This window comes from Hyla sarda, chromosome 10 (genome assembly GCF_029499605.1).
Source record: "Hyla sarda isolate aHylSar1 chromosome 10, aHylSar1.hap1, whole genome shotgun sequence".
Classification (NCBI taxonomy): Eukaryota; Metazoa; Chordata; class Amphibia; order Anura; family Hylidae; genus Hyla; species Hyla sarda.
In genome coordinates, this window is record NC_079198.1 from 48,504,097 (window position 1) to 48,520,254 (window position 16,158).

General features: G+C 45.2%; 1 protein-coding gene across 4 annotated transcripts in view; it reads right to left on the reverse strand.

Annotated features, from left to right (window-relative positions):
* The window catches only part of IZUMO3 (IZUMO family member 3), a 312,623-nt gene that overhangs the window by 273,410 nt on the left and 23,055 nt on the right, over window positions 1–16,158 (reverse strand). The window lies entirely within an intron of this gene.

Consider the following 16,158-nt stretch of genomic DNA (forward strand, 5'->3'; position numbering starts at 1 on the left):
TGCCCTGTGCTGTCTCCCCTTCTATGACATGCATGATGCAATTAGAGTCAGGAGCTGAGTGTGCATCATAGCGGGATGGTAGCTAATAGCTGACAGGACCTGTGGCTTGTGGCGGACATCACCAAACACAGTGATGCTGGCATTAATCCTTTAGATGCTGCGATCAAAGTTGATTGGTATGTCTAAAATACATAAAAAAAACTATCCCAGCTGCTCAGTCGGGCTAATTGGTGTCCCGATCAGCTGAGAAGACAGTGGGAAGTCTGTTACCTGCTTCCTCGCCGTCCGATTGGTGCTTTGATGCTCCAGTCAGCCATGGCAGTCTGAAGCAATTGAGCACCGAGAACACTGATCAATGCTATGGCATAGCATTTTTCAGTACTTGTGATGTAACGATGTTGCATGTTGTAATGTATGTTGCATGTAATAGTCCCCTATGGGAACTAAAAAATACTGTAAAAAAAGTTTTTAATCACTTAAGGACCAAGGACGTTCTGGAACGTCCCCGCACCCTGGGTTTTAAGGACCAAGGACGTTCCAGAACGTCTTGGTGTTTCCCCGGTCTCTGCCGCGCGCCTGGCAGATATCGGAATGGCATGTCTGCTGATATCGTTCAGCAGGCATGCCGTGCAAATGTCTAGGGGGGTCCCGGGACCCCGCATGTTGGCGATCGCCGGAGATCGCTTGCAAAATCGCGCAAGCGATCTTCGGTGATTCGGGTAATTCGGGTCACTTGTGACCCGATGACCCGGTAATAAATGGTGATCGGCGGTGTACAATTCACCGCCAATCACCTGCTGTCAATACTGTCACCGCCCCAGCAACGCTGCTATTGGTCGGCGATCGTCCAGCCAATAGCAGTGCGGCAGAAGAGGAGTTAACGGTCCCTTCCCGCTGCTGCACCCGCTCTCTGAGTTCAGTCAGCGGGTGCAGCAGTGAGAAGAAGCCGTGGATCCCCCCTCAGAGCTCCGGAGCCCCCTCAGGAGCCTTAGATTAGGGACAGCGGATTGCAGGGACAGGTAGGATTCAATAAAGTAAAAAATAAAATAAAAGTCCCCCCCCCGACCCCCTAATAGGTCCCCAGGGTCCTATTAGGGTCTGATCCCTGACCCCGGGTCCTATTAGGGGTTCAGGGAGCTGCGTGCGTCATCCATTTTCTTGGGGGGGCTGCAACTTTTTTTTTTTTTATGACCCCAGGGTCCTATTAGGGTCCTATTAGAGGACAAGGAAGATCCTAAATTTTTGTGTTCTAACTCGCCCTCCTCATCATCTAGTAGTGATGATGAGTACCCTGTACGGCGGCGGAGACACTAGGCGATGCCACGCACCCCCCATGAGAGTGATCCAGTGGCCGACACTAGTACGAGTGGCAATGCCGCTCGTAATAGGAGTCCGGGCCCCCAGACAAGTGCGCCGGAGCCCCCTTCCGGTGACCCTGTCTCGAGACCCCCAGAGGGCTATCAGCCACGGGTTCCTGAGTTTGTTGGTGACTCAGGAATCCGGATTGACACGGCTGGCTTCACTGATCTGGACTTTTTAAAGTTTTTTTTCAGTGACAGCCTGGTCAATCACATGGTTGAGCAAATGAACTTGTATGCCCAGCAGTTCATTGCCCACCACAATGATTCGCTTTTGGCCAGGCCCAATGAATGGCGCGCCATTGATGTAGCGGAAATGAGGACATTTTGGGGCCTCACGCTGCATATGGGTCTGGACAAAAAAACAAGTGCTCGTCATTACTGGAGCGGGGACGTCCTCTACCAAACCCAGCTTTACAGTATGGCGATGACACGGAGGCGCTTCGAGGCCATTCGGAAATGCCTGCATTATGCAGTCAATGCGGCATGTCCGCCCTGAGGTGATCCCGCCCATGACCAGCTTTACAAAGTGAGACCGGTCATCGATCACTTTTGGGCCAAATTTTTGGAGGCCTACGTACCGCTCAGGGACCTCTCGGTAGATGAGTCTCTCATCGGTTTTAAGGGGAGACTCATCTTCCGCCAGTACATTCCCTTGAAGCGGGCGCGGCATGCGTAGAGCTCTATAAACTTTGTGAGAGTAGCTCCGGGTACACTCTCAAGTTTAGAGTGTATGAGGGACGTGATTCTCGTATTGAACCCCCAGAATGTCCCCCCACTCTGGGTGTTAGCGGGAAACTCCTTTGGGAGCTTGTGCACCCATTGCTGGATAAGGGTTTCCACGTGCACGTGGACAACTTTTATACCAGCATCCCTCTCTTTACATCCCTTGCCGCCAGATCCACGTCCGCTTGTGGGACCGTGCAGAAAAACCAGAGAGGCCTCCCTCTAAATTTTGTTAAGACGCCTATCCCCAAGGGTGAGTCCCGTGCCCTGACCCCTGATAACCTGTTGTTGGTGAAGTATAAGGATAAGAGGGATGTCCTTATGCTTACCACAATTCATGGGAACGGCAGCACCCCTGTCCCTGTGCGAGGTACCGTGGGACCGGTCCTCAAGCCTGATTGTATTCTGGACTAGAATCGGTATATGGGGGGAGTTGATCGCTCAGATCAAGTCTTCAAGCCATACAATGCCATGCGGAAAACACGGGCATGGTACAAAAAAGTTGCGGTCTACATGGTACAGGTTGCCATGTACAACGCTTTTGTACTATCCCAGTACGCTGGCAACACAGGGACATTCCTCCAGTACCAAGAAGAAGTCCTAAGGTTCCTGATCTTTGCTGACCAGGACTTCCCAAGGGTCTGGAGTTATAGGCGCCAGGATCGTCCCAGGCCAACACTTTCCAGGTGAGGCCCCCCCCCAGTGGAAAGAAGGGACGATCCCAGAAAGAATGCAGAGTGTGTTACAGGAATGGGGAGACGGAGGGACACCACCATTCAGTGTGACACTTGCCCAGATAATCCGGGCCTCTGCATAGGCTGCTTCAGGGAGTATCACACTTCCATGGAGCCCTAAATTTTCCCTTTTTATTAGAATTTTCCATAATTTGACCAATGTACCAAGTCCAGAGTTCATTCTAAAATATAACCCCCATAAATCACTAAATTGCCCCAAAAAAACTTAAAAAATAAAAAAAAAAACATGATAAGACCTCTGGGGGTGTTTTGTCAAAGATGGGTCATAGGTCACTGAGTCACTATCATCAGGCACTTTTTAATGTTGCCTCAAATGCGCAGCGCTCTCTCTCCACCTGAGCGGGTGCGCATTTGAGGCAGCAGGTTAGGGACGGCCACACACATCACATTCCCAGAATGATGATTCAGAGCATAGGGTTTGGGGTGGGCATATTTTTTTTAGTTTTGGCTATGCACTGGGTCATCATTCTGGAAACATATCCTGTTTTATTATGTTTTATAATTTTCTGGCCAACTGTACCCCATATTATGGGCCTCTGTACCCCACCTGTCTACCCCAGTTACGGCCCGTTGTCCCCCATAGTGTTCCCCTATTTTATTCCTCATTGCTCCCCCCATTAATGCTCCTTGAGGGGGGGTCCCACATCCTGGCTCCATATCAAGCTCAAGGTCCCTGACTGCGCTCCCACTCAAGCAAGACCTGCTGTGCACCCGCCAAGCCTAAATCATCAAAAAATAAGGTATGTCCTTACTCCAAAGAAATGTATTTACAAATTGTGGGGGGTGTTTTCTGCTATTGACCTTTGTAAAAATGTAAAATTTGGGGGGAAACACACATTTTAGTAAAAAAAATTTTTTTTTTACATATGCAAAAGTTGTGAAACCCCTGTGGGGTATTTAGGCTTACTTTACCCCTTGTTACATTCCTCAAGGGGTCTAGTTTCCAAAATGGTATGCCATGTGGGGGGTATTTTGCTGTCCTGGCACCATAGGGGCTTCCTAAATGCGACATGTCCCCCCCATTTCAGCAAAGTTTGCAAATGTGACTCCTTCTCTTCTGAGCATTGTAGTTCGCCCATAGTGCACTTAGCGTCCACTTATGGGGTACCTCCATACTCAGAAGAGATGGGGTGACAAATTTTGGGGGGTATTTTCTACTATTAACCCTTGCAAAAATGTGAAATTTGGGGGAAAACCCATATTTTAGTGAGAAAAAAATATTTATTTTTTACATATGCAAAAGTCGTGAAATCCCAGTAGGGAATTAAGGTTCACTGTACCCCTTGTAATGTTCCTCAAGGGGTCTAGTTTCCAAAATATAATGCCATGTGTTTTTTTTTTTTTGCTGTCCTGGCACCATAGGGGCTTCCTAAATGCGGCATGCCCCGAGAGCAAAATTTGCTTCCAAAAAGCCAAATGTGACTACCCCTCTTCTGAGACCTGTAGTGCGCCAGCAGAGCACTTTTCACCCCCATATGGGGTGTTTTCTGAATAGGGAGAAATTGGGCTTCAAATTTTGGGGGGTATTTTCTGCTTTAAGCCTTTGTAAAAATGTAACACTTTTGGGAAAACAAGCATTTTAGGTAAATTATTATATTTTTTTTACATATGCAAAAGTCGTGAAACCCCTGTGGGGTATTAAGGTTCACTTTACCCCTTGTTACGTTCCCCAAGGGGTCTAGTTTCCAAAATATAAAGCCATGTGCTTTTTTTTTTTTTTTGCTGTCCTGGAACCATAGGGGCTTCCTAAATGCGGCATGCCCCCAGAGCTAAATTTGCTTCCAAAAAGCCAAATGTGACTACTCCTCTTCTAAGACCTGTAGTGCACCAGTAGAGCACTTTTCACCATCATATTGGGTGTTTACTGTATCGGGAGAAATTGGGCTTCAAATTTTGGGGGGTATTTTCTGCTTTAACCCTTTTTAAAAATGTAAAATTTTTGGGAAAACAAGCATTTTATGTAAAAAAAAATTTTTTTTACATTTGCAAAAAGTCATGAAACACCTGTGGGGTATTAAGGCTCACTTAATTCCTTGTTACGTTCCCCAAGGGGTCTAGTTTCTAAAATGGTATGCCATGTGTTTTTTTTTTGCTGTTTTGGCACTCTAGGGGCTTCCTAAAGGTGACATGCCCCCCAAAAACCATTTCAGAAAAATGTTCTCTCCAAAATCCCCTTGTCGCTCCTTCCCTTCTGAGCCCTCTACTGCGCCCGTCGAACAATTTACATAGACATATAAGGTATGTGCTTACTCGAGAGAAATTGGGCTACAAATACCAGTAAAAAATTTTTCCTTTTACCCCTTGCAAAAATCCAAAAATTGGGTCTACAAGAACATGCGAGTGCAAAAAATGAAGATTTAGAATTTTCTCCTTCACTTTGCTGCTATTCCTGTGAAACACCTAAAGGGTTAAAACACTGTCATTTTGAATACTTTGGGGGGTGTAGTTTTTATAATGGGGTCATTTATGGGGTATTTCTATTATGAAGACCCTTCAAATCCACTTCAAAACTGAACTGGTCATTAAAAAATAGTGAGTTTGAGTGAGTTCATAAATGTGAATTAATGCCTTCTGTAATAAAAGTTGGAATCCCCCCTTTCCCATAAAAAAAATGCAAACAAGAATAAACATAACTGGTATCGCCGTGTGTGTAAATGTCCAAACTATAAAAATATAATGTTAATAAAATTGAACAATCAATATCGTGTACCTAAAAAAAAACAACCAAAATGGCGTATTTTTGGTCACTTTGAATACCCTGAAAATGTGTAAGTCCCATCTAAACAAGTATAGTATCAATAAAAACTAAAGATAACGCAAAAAATTTGCCCTCACACAACCCTGCAAATGGAAAAATAGAAAAGTTATTGGGGTTAGAAGAGGACAATTTTAAACATACTAATTTTTGTACAAAGTTATAATTTTTTTAAAAGAAGTAAAACAAAATCAAACACATATAAGTTGGCTATCATTTTAATCCTATGAACCTACAGAATGAAGACTATGTGTCATTGTTACCGAAAAATGCACTGCGTAGAAACGGAAGCCCCCAAAAGTTACAAAATTGCATTTTTTTTTTTCAATTTTGTCAAACAATTTTTTTATGTGGTTTCATGATTTGTGGTGAAATTAGTGATGTCATTACATAGTTGGTGGTACATATGGGTCTGTAGGTAGAACATTTAAAGTGTCAGGATTTTTAGAAGGTGAGGAGAAAAAAAAAATAAAAACTCTGCATCCTTAAGGGGTTAAAGTGCAGTGCATAGGACCATTAGCCAGGCTAATAAAAGTATGGGAGTTGACAATACCCTAATTGACAAAAAAAAATGTATACAAATATGATATATTTTGGCATTTAAAATAACGTTTTAACTAATAATACGAGAGATACCACAATAAAAATATGATGATGACTGAGCAGTAGACATAAATTTGGCCTGAGGGTCCTTGCTGCTGTTCCAAAGGGTGAGGATACACGTCTGGGACATGCCCAGGTTGACTAAAAAGGGAGCTTGAGCCCCTGCCCTTTTGATGCCCCTACTAAAAGAGCTACAATAAGTGAGATGCATACAATGTACTTCACTAGAGATGAGCGAACTTTTCAAAAATTCAATTCGGCCGATTCGCCGAATTTTCCGAAAAAGTTTGTTTCAATCCGAATTTTTTCATGGCCAATCTATCCTATATTAAAAAAGGCTATTTCTTGCCTACATACAGCCTCTATAGGGGTATAGAACACTTTGCTGTGTTCTAAAACGCATATGGAATGTGCTGGGGTAGTGAAATAATACTGTTATTCAGAATAACATGCAGATTACCGGCATCGCTTTTAGAATCACTGCCGCACAACAGCACAATGACAGAGCCTGGTGGTGGCATCAGTGTCAGGAGACCATATAGTGACTGAATGACATAGCGTGGAGGTGTTGGCAGCATGAGGAGACCATATAGCGGCTGAATGGCACAGCGTGGAGATGTTGGCAGCATGAGGACACCATATAGTGGCTGAATGACACAGCGTGGAGGTGTTGGCAGCATGAGGAGACCATATAGTGGCTGAATGGCACAGCGTGGAGGTGTTGGCAGCATGAGGAGACCATATAGTGGTTGAATGGCACAGCGTGGAGGTGTTGGCAGCATGAGGACACCATATGGTGGCTTAATGACACAGCATGGACATGTTGGCAGCATGTGGAGACCATATAGTGGCTGAATGACACAGCATAGAGGTGTTGGCAGCATGAGGACACCATATGGTGGCTTAATGACCCAGCATGGACATGTTGGCAGCATGAGGAGACCATATAGTGGCTGAATGACACAGCATGGAGGTGTTGGCAGCATGAGGAGACCATATAGTGGCTGAATAGCACAGAGTGGAGGTGTTGGCAGCATGAGGAGACCATGTAGTGGTTGAATGGCACAGCGTGGAGGTGTTGGCAGCATGAGGACACCATATGGTGGCTTAATGACACAGCATGGACATGTTGGCAGCATGTGGAGACCATATAGTTTTTGAATGGCACAGCGTGGAGGTGTTGGCAGCATGAGGACACCATATGGTGGCTTAATGACCCAGCATGGACATGTTGGCAGCATGAGGAGACCATATAGTGGCTGAATGACACAGCATGGAGGTGTTGGCAGCATGAGGAGACCATATAGTGGCTGAATAGCACAGAGTGGAGGTGTTGGCAGCATGAGGAGACCATATAGTGGATGAATGGCACAGCCCGGAGTTGCCAGCAGCATGAGTAGGCACTAGGCCTTCACAATCCCTAAGATTAAAAGATGAATTAAGAAATTTAAACCGAAGATTTTGGATAGCGGGTGCTACCTATGAGAAAATGTAAAATTCCCAGACCCAGGACCCACAGCGGCATCAGTAAACCATATATTGCCTGAATGACACAGCCTGGAGTTGGCTGATGCACGAGTACACAGCAGGGCTGTAACGCCGAGCGCTCCAGGTCCCGCGGCTTCTCCGGAGTTATGTAAACAGCAGCACTCCGGTCTCTGTCTCTGACCGCGAGCGCTGCTGTGTTCATGCCGGCAGGGACGTGATCCGCGTGGCGGGTCAGACCCGCTCGCGGATTGCACCCCGTTCTACTCACCCTCCTGTGGCTGTCTCGTCTAAGATTTAAAGGGCCAGCGCACCGCTAATTGGTGCCTGGCCCAATCAGTTCAATCACCTCCCTACACATAAATACACACTTCCCCTTCCCGTCCTTTTTCAAAAATTTATTAAATTTTTGTCTTTTTTGGGGGGGATTGTGAAGCCCTGCTGTGTACTCGTGCATCAGCCAACTCCAGGCTGTGTAATTCAGGCAATATATGCCTTGTGCCCTGAGAAAGCGTTATAGTGTGTTCCCAAGCCTGTGTACCCAGACCTTCTGCTGTTGCCCCTGACTACGAACCTCGCTGCCTGCCCTGACCTTCTGCTACGTCTGACCTCGCCAGACCCAGACCCAGGCCCCACAGCGGCATCAGTAACTCATATATTGCCTGAATGACACAGCCTGGAGTTGGCTGATGCACGAGTACACAGCAGGGCTTTACAATCCCCCCCCAAAAAAACAACACATTTTTTAAAATATTTGAAAAAGATTTTGGATAGCGGGTGCTACCTATGAGAAAATTTGAAATTCCCAGACCCAGGCCCAGCAGCGCCATCATTTTTCTATTTGAAAATTAAAGCAAACTTTGAGTGTCCCGGACCCCATTGTGTGGGTATGAAGGACCAAATCCAACAAGCCGCCAAAGCAACACCAGTAAAGCATATATTGCCTGAATGACACAGCCTGGAGTTGGCTGATTCACGAGTACACAGCAGGGCTTCACAATTCCCCCCAAAAAACACCACAATTTTAGAAATTTTTGACAAAGATTTTGGATAGCGGGTGCTACCTATGAGAAAATGTGAAATTCCCAGGCCCAGCAGCGCCATCATTTTTTGATTTGAAATTTTAAAAAACCTTTGCGTGTCCCGGACTCCAGCGTGTGGGTACGAAGGACCAAATCCAACCAGCCCCCACAGGGCTCATGTGGCCGTGAGATGTAGGCGCATCGTCTCCATTGCCCTGACGGACATTGTTTCCAAGACTTCTCGTCAAGGCAAACCATGTGAAGAACAGCGTGACACCGCCGGGACCTGCACACATGGTATGCTGAATGGCCACTGAGACTTTTCCGGGCAGTGGAGGCTGAAGACACAGTGGAGGATGTGGAGGCAGAGTAGCACACTATCACTATCACTATCCGGGGCTGCATGCGCGCTACACTGAACGGACCAGCGTGTGTCTGTCTTTCACCGACAGGTGCGGGTAACCCCGTTCGCGATAGGGATCTGGGATTGCAATTATTTGCCAGGAAAGAAGAATCACAACTAAGTGCGGGTCATAAGCTCGGGTTCATTAAGTCCCTGCCCTTTGTACACACTGCATGTCTCTACTACTGATTGGATGGTTTAGTGAGGTCCTCGGAGGTCCTCTGGCAGAGCGCCGAGAATTTAAAGATCATTGTTGAAATTAGCATTAAGCATGTATTAGCTACTGCTAAACTTCCAAAAATGAAAGGCCCAAGGCCAGAAGTGTCAGTGAGGCAAGTAGTTCCTGAAAGACACAGGAAGAGTCAGGAGCAGGCATTCACAGTACCCAAGAGGGTTTCATAACCCCTTACATTTAAAGATCAATGTTGAAATTTTCATTAAGCATGTATTTAGCTACTGCTAAACATCCACAAATTGAAGGCCTAAGGTTAGAAGCATCAGTGAGGCAAGTAGTTCCTGAAAGACACAGGATGAGCCAGGAGCAGGCAATGGCAGTACCAAAGAGGGTTTCATAACCTTAATTGATAACCCAAGAGGGTTTCATAACCAACCATAATTGGGAAATGTTGGTGTAGCAGCATGGTCAATCTACTCTGAGGCATCTGACATTGGTGGCTGGAAATCCTGGCTGATCCATCCCTGATTCATCTTGACAAATGTCAGTCTCTACACATTTTTGTGGACAGACGAGTTCTTCTTGGGGTGACTATGGCCCCGGCCGCATTAAACACCCGCTCTGATGGCACACTACTAGCCGGGCAGGACAGCTTTTCCAGGGCAAACTCTGCTAGTTGCGTCCATAAATCAAGTTTGGCTGCCTAGAAGCCCAGCGGATCTTCAATGGTTGCTGGCATGGTCATGTCAATGTATGCCACCACCAGCTGGTTCAGGTCCTGCTCCATGTCTACCTGCTGCTGATGAGTTGCTTCACTATGCGGGTGAAGAAAGCTACTCATCAGCGACTGTAGACTCAGGCTGCTGCTGATTGAGCTGGTACTGCTCCTGCCACCCCTCCCCAGCAGCCATGGCAGTGGAAGGTGAGCGCAGAGGGCCCCCCGAGTCAGACCTACGAGTGGATGGACCATGTGGCCGACCATGTGGCATCGGCCAACTGACTACGTAGAATCTCTCTGTAGTAGGTCAGTTTGTCCTCCCTCTCAGTGGGTGTAAAAAAGGCCCACATTCTGGGACGGTAACGAGGGTCTAATAAGGTGGAGATCCAGAAGTCATCCCACTGACAAATTTTGACAATTCGGGGGTCACTACGCAAGCAACTGAGCATGCATCGTGCCATTTGCGCCAGTGACTCGGAAGGACTACCTGCCTCCATCTCCACTGTATATTGCCACGGTGTGTCTGGGTCCTCTGTCTTGCCTTCCTCATAACCCTCCAGCTCCTCTGGCTGCTCCTGCTCCTCCTCTCCTGTCCGATGACTAGAAACACCGGCCATCTCATCCAACCTAAACTGTGCTCCGCTCTGCCCCTCATCATCCTCCTCCTCCAGTTCAGCCCCCACAGGGCTCATGTTTCCTTGAGATGTAGGCGCAAACGTCTCCATTGCCGTGACCAGCCATGGTTTCAATCATTTGTTGTAGGAAATGTAGGAGTGGAATTACGTCATTCATGGCGTAATCCAAGCGATTTATGCTGACTGTCCTCTATTAGATCATCCTCAGTAAATAGTGGAGCTGAACCCACAGCATAAGATACTTCTTTAGGAGAGGGAACAGCATAGGACAAAGGCAATGGGAGGACAGGGACTGCTCCCGGGCCATGCCAACTAAGAGTTGTGTCTGAGGAACCCACCGACTGTTGACTGGGGGTGTCAGATGTCACTTGTGATGATGTGGATGAGCATGTTAACCAATCGACGACGGCAGATGGGATGGTGGTGGAGACACGACCACTGGCTGATAACAGAAGCTCAGGCCTCTCGCTGCGACTTCTGCTGGCACTCGCCCCAAGTCTGCTGCCAACTCTGCTTGAAGTATTTAGGCCTCTGCCACTCCTCTGTGCACGCCCTGGCACTTCTCTGCCTGACATACTTAGTGCGTTTATGAGGGTATTACAATACGCTACACTACTCTTTAAACAGTATTTGTCTAGAACAGCAGCAGGTGATTACTTACGGCTGTCCTTTCACAGTATGTAGGCCCTTTACAGATTAACAGGTACAAGACGGTACACTACTTGGATGTACTTATGCGGTATGCACTGATGAGGGCAGTAAGATGCGCAACTATAGGCAGAAAAAAATCTGTATTTTTTAAAAACAACAGCCGGTTCATAGTATTGTTTGGACTTTGACGGTATGGAGCACCTTGACAGATTAACAGGAACTAAATGGTACAATACTTGGATGTACTGTGACGATCCGTCTTGGGGATTAGCTCTGGGATCGTCCTGGACCACGCCACAGGATGCGTTTCTTCTCAATAAACAAGCAAACAAACGCTTATAATGCAAATCTGGCACCTTACCAGTTTTATTAGACAGGTTGCAGGGAAAGAAACAAACAAAAAGCAGGAACAAAACAAAATCCTAGACCGTCTGGTCACTGACTAAACAGATCAGCTTGTCCTGACTAACAACCGCTGAGCTTCCCTTAGCCAGTTAAACATATGTCCCCTGCAACCTTCTACTCACAATTCATGTCACTCTCTTTGAGCCACTCATAGCTCGGGCTGTGTACTCCTCAGCAGGCTCTGTCTCTTCCCTACAGCCCACAGGCTGTCTCCTAGGAAGAGCCCACATTAGACTGAGTCTCCATCTCATATACACTTCCCTTCCATCCTGCCTCATTACTTAAGAAGCAGGTGAGAGCTTCTGCAGGGTAAGCCAAGGAAATACACCCTTTCCTTGCCACACTGCCACAGTACCTCATCAGCGGTATGCACTGATGAGGGCAGTAATATGCGTAACTATACGCAGAAAAAACTCTGTATTTTTGTAAAACACCAGCCGGTGAATACTATTGTTTGGACTTTGACGGTATGGAGCACCTTGACAGATTAACAGGTACTATATGGTACAATACTTGGATGTACCTATGCAGTATGCACTGATGAGGGCAGTAATATGCGTAACTATACGCAGAAAAAACTCAGTATTTTTGTAAAACACCAGCCGGTGAATACTATTGTTTGGACTTTGACGGTATGGAGCACCTTGACAGATTAACAGGTACTATATGGTACAATACTTGGATGTACCTATGCGGTATGCACTGATGAGAGTAGTAATATGCGTAACTATACGCAGAAAAAAACTCTGTATTTTTGTAAAACACCAGCCGGTGAATACTATTGTTTGGACTTTAACAAGATTAACAGGTACTAAATGGTACAATACTTGGATGTACCTTTGCGGTATGCACTGATGAAGGCAGTAATATGCTTAACTATATGCAGAAAAAAATTCTGTATTTAAAAAAAAAAAAAAAAAAAAACAGCCGGTGAATACTATTGTTTGGACTTGCACAGTATGTACAAAATGGTACAAATGCACTACAGTCCACTGAACAATCACGTATTTCTGAATAGAAGCAGGACCCAACTGTGCAGCACCACAAAAAACAAAAAATACAGGGATGAAACCCTAAATTGCACCCTGTCACACAATTCTGAGCAGCAGAAGATTTGTGGAGCAAAAAAAAAAAAAAAACTCATTTAGGCTGAAAATGAGGAGATAAGATGCTTCAGAAAGTTCAGGCAGCTTGGAGATCTGTATGAGGCAGCTGACAGCTATCTGCCCCTCTCTGCTGCAATGCTCAATAACGTGAATAGGAGGTTTAGCTATCAATGATCCTTCTCAGTGTAACAGCAGAGCACTCTGCACTCCTGCCTTTCCCTAATGCTGATGTGACTAGCAGTTGCAGTGTAACGCTGTGGTATGAGCGATTCACACACACGCAGTCCCGTCCTCTCTATCTGAGTGCATAGATGAAATGAAGAGAGCCAAGATGGCCGCCGATTATATAGGGGCTGTGACATCACAGGGGTCACTGAACACTGATAGGCTGCATCTCACATGTGATTCAGGGTCAGCCCGCCTACCCTCATTCCTGCTGCTGTTTCCCGCCCTCCCATAATCCCCTGCCCCATGCACTCACATGTGGATCCACCATCTTAGGTCTCCAATAGCCTGGAACGCTGTAAAATGGAGTTTAATGAAGCGATTTGCGCGATAGAATCGCGGCGATATTCCCATTCGTTGCAAAACGAATTTTCCATGAAATTCGTAATGAATTCAGGTTCGTCAACTTCGATTCGCTCATCTCTGTACATCAGCACTCAGCAGGGACAGGAAGATCCAGGGCCTGTATGCTGGATACAGCAGGGAAGAAAAGAAAGAAAACATTGTAGGTCTCTCCCCCTCCTAGGTTTACTCCTGGATGCTCTGATTACTGCTTTTCTTTTTATAATGTGGGTACTTCTTGACATATTTAACAGTATTAACACACTTTGCACTTTAGATCAAATTGCATTTTGCACTTTATTTAATGCTCAGATATAAATTGTAAAACATAGTTTTCTTTTCAACATAATTTTTCCCACTATTGTGAAGCTTGTTAGCTGATTACTGTTGTGATCCTCCACAATCTTTGAGTTTTTAATCTTGTCCTAGGGTACGTTCACATAGGCGGATTTGCTAAAAGTTACTCTATCCAGCGAAAAATCTGCATTAAGGGTCTTTTCACACGTACAGTATTCTGTGCAGATTTGATGCGCAAGATTTGAAGCTGTGTCCAGTCATTCAGTTTACATTGAAATCTGCACCAGAAAATCCTGTGCATCAAATCTACGCAGAATACTGTATGCGTGAATGGACCATAAAGGGGTATTTTGGTGGAAAGCAAATGTTTTCAAATCAACTGGTGCCAGAAAGTTATACAGATTTGTAAATGACTTCTATTTAAAAATCTTAATCCTTCCAGTACTTATCAGCTTCTGTATGCTCCACAGGAAGTTGTGAAGGTCTTTCCAGTCTGACCACAGTGCTCTCTTCTGACACCTCTGTTCGTGTCAGGAACTGTCCCAAGAAGGAGAGGTTTGCTATGGGGATTTGCTTCTACTCTGGACAGTTCCTGACATGGACCGAGATGTCAGCAGAGAGCACTATGGTCAGACTGGAAACAACTTTACCCCTCTGTAGTATACTATAGTTAATAAGTATTGGAAGGGTAAATATTTTAAAATAGAAGAAAAATACACCACAGGTAAACCCTTCGCTCAAAACACAAAGGTTTTTTCATTCAATGCGACTTTTTTATGACTTTCGCACTTGATAAATCTTTGACCACTGCAAGTCAAAAATCACTTTTTGCTTTGGTAAGTAAGATTTTTATTTTTTGCTTAGGACACTGAACATGCAAAAGTCGCAGAAAAAAGAGCGTAGTCGCACGTGCGACTTTTTGCGACAATTTTAAGCAAAAAAAAAAACTACTAAATGCTTTGATAAATTTCCCCCCATGTGCTTACATAGAGCCTTCATTCCTAAAATCGGACCCAGGCTATAGCTTACTTTCTTTCTGCAGAGACGATACTGTGCCTGGTTTTTACCACATTTGCTAAGCGCCAGTCTTGTGCAACAAACCCTTTCTTTATAGAATTTTTAAATATAAGGGTCTTTCTAGCACTGTATTTAATTCTTGCAAAACCCTGGGATGGATGCCATCTGGGCCCGGTGATTTGTGTGTTTTTATGTTACTAGGGCGGCACCGCACTTTTTCTTGGTTTAAAAAGGTGAGATTTGCAGTAGAATTTACTTTGTTCCCTTCCCTCCCCTGTTATCTGACATTGGGGGACATTTACTAATCTAGTCTATTCTGGGTATGCTTATAGACCAGCGTATGTGGTAGTCTCCTGTCTATTGTGCTCCTAATTTATCAAAGGTCTCACAGCCCTTGATAAATTATGTGCTCAGACTTCAGGGTCTACAGCTTAAACTACATTTAGGGGGAGATGTATCAATGTTGTTATTGGTAGACGTTTTTTGTAGATCATTTTGGTTGGTCTAAATTTGGAGCAATTTCTCCAAATTTATCAAACTTGTGCAAGCCCCATGATAAATTTCGTGCAATGGTCTAAATCTCCACACAGTTCTATTTGTAGACCTGTTCTACACCTCACAGGAATAGTGGTGTATCCTGGACGCTGGGCTTTTGTTCTATTGTTTTTCAGGATTCCACTGAGGTTTTTTTTTGTCCACCAGCAAAAACGCCTGAAAAACGGTCCCAGCTTTTCCTGCATTTTGGTATTTTTTCTTGGGGGAGATTTATCAAAAACTGTACAGAGGAAGAGTAGTGCAGTTGCCCATGGCAACCAATCAGCTTGCTTCTTTATAAAAATGAAAGGAGCAATCTGATTGGTTGCTATGGGCAACTGCACCGCTCTTCCTCTACATAGGTTTTGATTAATCTCCCCCCTTGTGTTTTTTCTTGCATTTTTGCTGGTGTGCGGAAACAAACATTTTTGTACCCTGTGTGCATTTTTTTCACTGCAGATACTACTCCAGGGGTCGGATGCAGAGCGCCCGCCGCACGGAGTGTAAGGAGTGATGTATAGCATATACATATACAGGGTGCAGAGCATCACTACTTACCTCCGCCCACTGTATAGTATACAGGGGGCATAGTGTATCCATGTATACTATACAGGAGCCCAGCAAGGAAAGAGTTAACCCACACTGCAGCTCTGAGTTAAATCTTTGTGCGCTCTCCTGTATATACAGCCATCTATAGATGACTGTATATACAGGATACAGTAGGCAGACAAGAACAGTTGGAGGCTCCCTGTTACACACTGCAGTATGGGCGCACTCCCCAGGTGAGATCGCAAATGATGTCCTAACCTTTTTTTTTTCTCATTTCAGATATGTGAATGGGGAGGACAGCGTCAGATTCAGTGTATTGCGATGATGAGCAGCTTTTTTTTAATGTCAATAAAAGGTTTAATGAGGGTTGTGTGGGGATTTTTTATTTTTTTTTTTA